We start from the raw sequence: 7,560 nt of genomic DNA, 5'->3' as shown, positions 1-7,560 counted from the left end.
GAAGGTGAAGTGGAGGACAAGAAGAAACAAAGAGGCTAATATTGTCTGCCTAGAAAACATCTCTACACATGTCAGTAAAAAGCAAACCATTGACATCTACTTAAATGCAAGGAGGCCCAATGCTCGCCTGGGGCGTGCCACCCGGTACTCGGCTAACGGTTGACGTATAACCTTTTATAAATACGCACGGCTGCCGATCGGAGAAATTCCATTCCTATATGGAGTCAACGACACCAGGCGTGCCATATGTTCTGGAGTTGTTAAAAGTGAGGCACGAAAGAGAGGGTCAAATGCTTTGCTGTGATCAGTGAATGTATCAAGGGAACTTTGACACTTAAAGGTTCTAACGCGAAAGCGTTAATGAATTCGTTCCACAGAAATCCCGGTGTCGGCGTCGCTTGAGCAGCAAGTGTGAACTTTGGCCTTAAGAGTGCGGGCCTGAGCGCTAGCCCACTTGTTATCTCGGCAAACATCATCAAACGGCTAATATACTTTACTATGTTCTGTGCCCTCACCACATCGCTTTGAGACAACAGAGTGCACGAAACGCTCTCGTCTCCCTGGAGGGGCCGTATTCCTTTACACCAGCGTTTTACAGTGGACATAATAAAGACGAGCTAAAACGGACGAAGTATCGTCCATCAGACAAGTTTATACTGCACGAAGAAGAGAACACGTTCGAACATGGAAACATGCAATCGGGGAAATGCGATATTTGCTCACTTCCTTCATAATTCCTTTTTCAGTAGCGGCAGGCATTTTAAGATGGCTAAAGACATAATTTGGGACAGTAATTAAGAAAGGTAAATCAATACCTTTTCAATTAGTTGAATTAAGCAGCTATGTCAAATGGGTGAATAAAATTTCTTCATGACAAGAACTCTTCACAGTTTTGAGATATAGAAAAGGCGGCGTCTATTAAATGCTGTGGCGCAACGAAATTGAACCAAATTCAACGGCGAAAGCTCTTGAATATGTTTCATTTGTGTCCTCGTTGTTTGGCTTTCGTTCTTTCGTTCCACAATTAGTTCTTCTTGGGCAAGTTGGCACTTACTGAATGCCATGATGTTGTAGGGCGAAACTCGATTAGAAATACTTAGAGGCCGACTTTCCTACATATTTCTGCCTCTTAGTGTTTCTTTTCGAGTTTTTAACAATATGGTGTCCTGTTTTCGCTCCAAGGCGGTATGTTGGAAATACAATAAAACTGAAATGAAGATATTAGGCACCAATCTTTGCTTGGAAGAAAATGAAGTGATCCGAAATGGCCCGCCATAAAATGAGCTAAGAAGAATAGGTGAAGCATTTGTGTAGGCCTTTAATAGACGCCAAGGACAAGAAATCACTGCTGGAAGTCCAGAATGGTGCACCTTTTGCCCGGAAGGACCACTCGGTCTGCTAGTCTAGTCCTCGCCATGGCGCTCATGCAACAAAAGATGGCCCCGACGGGAGCACAGGAATGGTGATACATTTGTCGCGAAATATTGTTATATCGCTTAATCGCTGCGATTTTGACTTCTTTTGCGAGCTAATTCAAGCCCAAATGAAATGTTCTAATCTCTGCTAGCCAAATGCAAATTTTGTTCCTGAATATCGTCGATATTGGGCTGCATAGATTTTAGCCGCAATATAGATTAGAGGTATTTTGATGGGATGAGCACGCTGGCTAAAAATTGTTGGAGCAGGCGCGACTATATTGTCAGCAGCAAAAAACTGTGCTTTTCTCATTTTGCGTTAAAGTTAACTTGACTCCTTTAGGAAAAAGAAACGCCACAAATATACGCACGGTGCGTACAGTCTGCTGTGCACTACGATAAGCCCTACAGAACGCACTAAACAGCCATCCGTTTCGCACGAAACACGCAAGTGGGAGCAAGACTGCGCATGCGCTGAACCTATGAGAAAGGCATGCATTTGCGCACTCAGGGAGTGCGCAGGCTACATCTCGGCGCTTGCGTTGCGCCCGCTACAGCCGTTCAGAACCTTATCAATGGCTCCCTCGCGAGATGTCGACCTGTCGAGAGCAAAACATACAAGATGGCCGCGGCCGACAACAGCACGGTGGTCATGGCAGCGAACGCAGTCTATGTGAATTGGACGTTGCCATTATTTTCGAGCTTATGTAAGTAGCTTGAACAAAATCGCTGAGCAGCTGCATTGGATTGTAATCGATGCTAAGACGGAGCACAATGCACCACTACTGGGAAGCGACAGTTCCTGCGTGCCGGCTATGTTGTCAGGAAAGCATTCTTACAAAGAAACAATAACCCGATTATTATAAAGCACCGCAACGGATTTGTGGAGTGTGCGCAGGGCGTTATGTGTATAATCCCTTTGAACTCTGGTGTTTGTTACGTGGGTCAAACAGGTACATATCTGAATGATCGCCTGAAAAAGCATGCCAGATATTATGAGCGAAAAGGAGGGTTCCAGCCATGCATTATAGAACATATGAATGCATCTCCGTGTTCCACCAAACTAAAGGAATTTTTTCGCATGCGGACAACCTGCACCCTCATCGTTGTGGAAGCACCTTGCATGGCACGTGAAAAATACCCAAGCATAGGTAAGAGAGATGGCATTCCTGGAAGACGTCGACGCAAACAATGGTTTTTTTTTTGTATTTAGCGTTTAGGGCAATCCTTATCCAGTTCTATTTTTTGTCTTCTCTTCCTGTAAAATGCCTGTAGAAACAATAAACTGGCAGTTGGCAGTAAGCGCTCGTCTTAATCTTCTCAGTGTCCCTCGTGCAGCTTCGCACTGCACCATCTAAATAAAAATGCAAGTTGAACACCCCAACAACTACTCGTCTTCGTAAAAGCTCGGCTTGTCTGGTGCCTTCACTGGCCCGTTGCGTCGAATAATATCGGTTACTACAGCTGATTGCTTCGCCACTAGGTGGCGCGAAGCAACACTCAAAGGCAAGCCTGTTGAGGCTCAGATGCAGTCCACGTTTCGGATGCTGCGCGCGGCAGTGTAAATGAATGCTGTGGGAGAGAGCCTCAAAAGTAGCGTACGTAGCGTGCAGGCCGTTCCGCACGTACAGCCTTGTGTACGCTAAACTGAAATTGTCTAATGGTAAGGTATGAGCACAGTCGTAAGCACAGCTATTTTTTGAATGTCAAACGTTCGACAGAAACCTTCTTGGTTCGCGACAACTGCACAAGAAGCGAATCAGAATTGTAACCATATTTATTATAGCTTTAAATATCCGACGTTTGCAAGCGTATCATCTTCAGGAATAGATGGTCTAAGCCGCACCTAAATGTGTTTTCCACGTTCTGACGTGCGCGTCTGCTACTCTATCCATCTATCTTTCTATCTCTCTCTTTGACGCAAATGCGACAGCGTTCCCAGAAGCTTGTCGCCGCGCTTGACAACAGATGGAGGGCAATGTTCCCGTAGGTGCCGATGGCGTTGCCGTAGTTGACGGAGGAGGCTGCCGAAGGTGGAGGGAGGCGTATTAGAAACCTCGACCCGCACATTTCGGATTATATGTGCAATTGTCTTACTGACAGGCGGGATTGCATGAAATTCAGACATGGCGTCGCTGTGGGGCCGCTGCCGTCATCTGGCTCGCAATCTCTTACCGACTATCGAGAACGCGGCGGATAAACGCCTCTGCACTGTGATTAATATCATCGTCTATGGTTACATTCCTCTTGTTCTCATCTTTTTGGAGGTGTGGTGACGAGCACATACCTTTGGCTCTGTTGATTGGGCTTCGAACAACGGAAAGCTTCTGAGAGGTAGAATGAATAAAATTAAGTCGAGGTTACGTCCAGTGTGTGCTGCCTTCCTGAAAACTTAATATGAGAGGTTCCCTCATTCTCCTTCTACGAGGAGCTACAATAACTGGAGTAATTAACAATTTTGGATTCAGCCATAAGTTATATGGTCGCCTATATGAAGTTAAAAGCCGACGAGCAAACAGCCGACTTTGGGCAGCCCCACGACGCAAAAACAATCTACTCGTTCTCGCGAAACTCTTCTCGCATAAACGCACTTCTCGTCCAACAAACAATTCTACATTCAAGCCAGTGTCATTTCTTTGGGTGCCGCAAGTTTGGCCTCAGTCGCAACACTCGCTATGAAGTACCCAGACAGCCGGGCGCTTGGTACGTTCATTGTGAAGCCCAAATTGTTCGCTGCGCAGACAATTTATTTTGCGTGGTAAGGTCACCCGATGCTTAAAAGGTGCTAGCCCACTTGAGCTCCTTAGAGACTGCCATAATTTCTACGCAAAAAATGCAATATTAGTGATATGTCCTGTTCCAAGCCGTTCTTGTTAGACTGGGTACTGTGCTCGGCGGTTGGCGAAAAAATCGCTAGTTTGATGTCGGCTGCGGTGGTCGCCTTTCTATGGTAGCGAAATGCTAGAGGCCCGCGTACTGTGCGATTTCATTGCAGGTAAAGAATAAAAGGTGGCTAATGTTTCTGGCGCCATCCACTATGGTGTGCCTCATAATCATATCATGAGTTTCGAACGTAAAACCCCAGAAGTTACTAATTATGAAAGAGCATGGTGGAAAATCTTTTCTTTTTTTAAGAAAGGCAACGCACACATGACGTTACTACCACTTGAGTTATAAACATACAGATTCCCACAAACTTTCCTCTGTCCGAAGCCTCAACAACAAAGCCCATTGTACTGATTCTTATGAAGTGAGGGTTTCGTAGAAGTTTTCAACTTATTCAATAGTTTTGGATGCCTTAAAGGGAAACTAAAAGGCAAAACGATGTTTCTTATATTAGTAAAGTAGTCTTTCACGATACCAAAAACACCACGCTTGCTGGGGGGGGGACGCTTAGTAAGAGAGACAACGCGCAAGAGCAAAATGTCGGTGGCGACGCCACCTTGAAATTTCCGAACCATTCGCATTGACGTCACATATTTTCACGGTGTCAACAAGGGAATGGGTATTTCCTAATCGGTAAAAATGAAGTACATTTTCCTCTGAGGGAGCCGTACACTTAACCTATAGAGATTGGGGTAATTTAGTTGAGCCAATGGCGCCAAAATACGATAAATAATCTTTGCAATTCGTGACGTCTCACGGGGCCATTATGGCGCGAAATTTAAAAATGAAAATTTGAACTTGATTTTCTCCTCCTTTAATAAACCTGTGACGGCAAAATTAGCCACATTAGAGTTCTCAGAGCACAATTTATCGATCTAGGCCGATTCATTGTTTCTCTTTAGCGTCCCTTGAAGTTAATTGCTGCACATCGTACTAGCTGAGAAAGTGTTTTGCTGTTGATATAAAAATGCCGATATACTGTTTTTGTAATTCCAATTTACTCCTCATGATGAAATTTCAGCGCATTAAAAACCGAAGATTTTGACCATTTCTTAAAACGCCTCCACGCCACTCTGACAAACTAGAAGAGCCAGAAAATTGATAATCCTGCCTTGCCTTAGCCTGAACTGCCATTTCCTTAAGTGATAGCTCAATAATTTTTACTTTGGCCTCTCAAATATACTTAAATATACTTGCATCTGGTACTGTTTGCCTTCCCCAGCGGCCTGCCACTAGGTCATGAAGCAGGCGAGTACCAAAGCACATTACAGTTCTCATAATTGCTACAGGTGCTATAATAAATTTTTACAGCATCGATCAGGGCAAGTGAAAATTTTTTACTTGCATATGACATACTTGTATCCTAAATAATTTTCAAGAACGCCTTTATGATAAACTATGGCTCATTCAAATAGGCTAAATTACGGCATTCAAACTGCTAGAGGAACAACGTAGCCGAGGCATAAAGTTCACGAATTCAAACAGGTGTAACCATTTGTCCCGAGAAAGTAATCGCACTTCAGAACGGAAAAATGTGTTCCTCGACAGTTGCATTTGTATTCATTTATAAGAAAGTGTTATCACCACTCAAATGTTGCTTTGCTCACGTGAAGGTTTAGTGTATGTAAGTGCAGCAGATACCTTTTGTTTTTTTCATTGGATGGTGTTCTTTGTCTGAACATGCATGTCATCGCTGTACTACGCACTTGTTTTTTCAAATAGTCTTGACCCTGGCTTGACTAAGCATTTACATTTACGTAGCCATCGACGTGGGCATTCTTAGCAGCGTTAGCTTGACTAAGCGTGAGCAATGACACGGTTAACAATCTCAGAAGTGCTATTGTAATTTATTTGCGCTACTTTTTTGAATGCTCACTTGGAATAAAATAACACCTTTTTTTTTCAAAGCATTGCTCTCAAGTGCTTACAGCTAAGAATTTACTGCTATAACGAAGCCACTAGCTATTTAAAGAGCCCATGAGCTACAATTTCCAAAGCGAAGAAAAACCTTAGTCAAACATGTTTCGTTAGTGCGAGGCGATGTGCTTGGCACGTGGTTACTAAGGCTATATATGCCGCTGTTTTTCTGACAATAAAAGTTTCAAGCGGCGCGCTTTTATGTTCTCTCTCGAGTCTATGAAAACTTCAACACTGCGTCTCACAGGAGCCAATGTTTCGAAAAGTAGTATTGCACTTATTAAAAGGTAGACACTGCCTACCATCGCGCGCTATGCGTCGCGCACGGTCCCGTAACTTAAATTCCAGTGTAGCAAATGATTGATCTCGTTCAATGTAACGAAACTTCCTTGCTGCATTTCTCTAAGGAGATCTTAGCGGCCAGCGAAATCTACAGTTTCTGGCCCTGCTATTTCATCCGATTAGTTTTGCGGGCAATATTGTCAAGCAGTCTAATGAAGTTTAAGCGGGCTTCCCATCAGTGAAGCTAATAGTTAGAATACGCGTGCTCTATTCGGGATACCCATCCACCTTAACTTTATAACGTAGTTCAATGAATCGAAAATTGTGCAGCGTGGTCTCTCTGTGATAACAATTCCAGCCTTTTTAGCGCATCCGTTCTTCAAGCTCGTGATAACTTAGCTGGCCTTTTATCACGACATCATTTATCTATCGTTGTTTTCCAGAAATTATATGATCTTTTCTTTGCAGTTTCAGCTACCTCACAATGTCATCGCTTGACCAGCGACAAAACACCACTCCCTAGTGGTTTACTCTCTACCAAAGCAAACTATCACCCATCTTCGCGCTTTTCTGGTTAACAGTAAGTGAGCTGGAACCGTGCACTTGCAATAGCCGAGCATTCCACATGCAGTTGATGATCTGCATAACATTCCCGAGAATTCCTCCGATGCACAATAATGCAGTTCTGTTGCGAATAACTCTTGAGGGTTTTGTTTTCAGTATTCATACTCAGAGACTCTCATAGAGCATTTTGTAACTGATGCATATGTAAAGAGTAAACTCAAGCCTAAACTCTCACTACATTGAACGTCACCCTCCATGCAATACATCAACTTGGGTATTTCAGCCACAATAAATGAATAATTTAATAAATAAACAAATAAATGTAGTTTTAAAATTTTGCCCAGTCTGTTTTGTGAGGTAACGGCTTCATGAATTCTCGCCCATCTTTGGTTTACACGTAATCTCGCCACACCGCTACTGTAGCCCTTATGCTCAATTTTTACAAGAGAACAAGTACAACTTGTTGTCAAATGGCAAAACGAAAAAAAAATGGTGC

This window comes from Rhipicephalus sanguineus, unplaced genomic scaffold (genome assembly GCF_013339695.2).
Source record: "Rhipicephalus sanguineus isolate Rsan-2018 unplaced genomic scaffold, BIME_Rsan_1.4 Seq6307, whole genome shotgun sequence".
In the NCBI taxonomy this organism is placed as follows: domain Eukaryota; kingdom Metazoa; phylum Arthropoda; class Arachnida; order Ixodida; family Ixodidae; genus Rhipicephalus; species Rhipicephalus sanguineus.
This window is presented reverse-complemented; position numbering follows the sequence as displayed.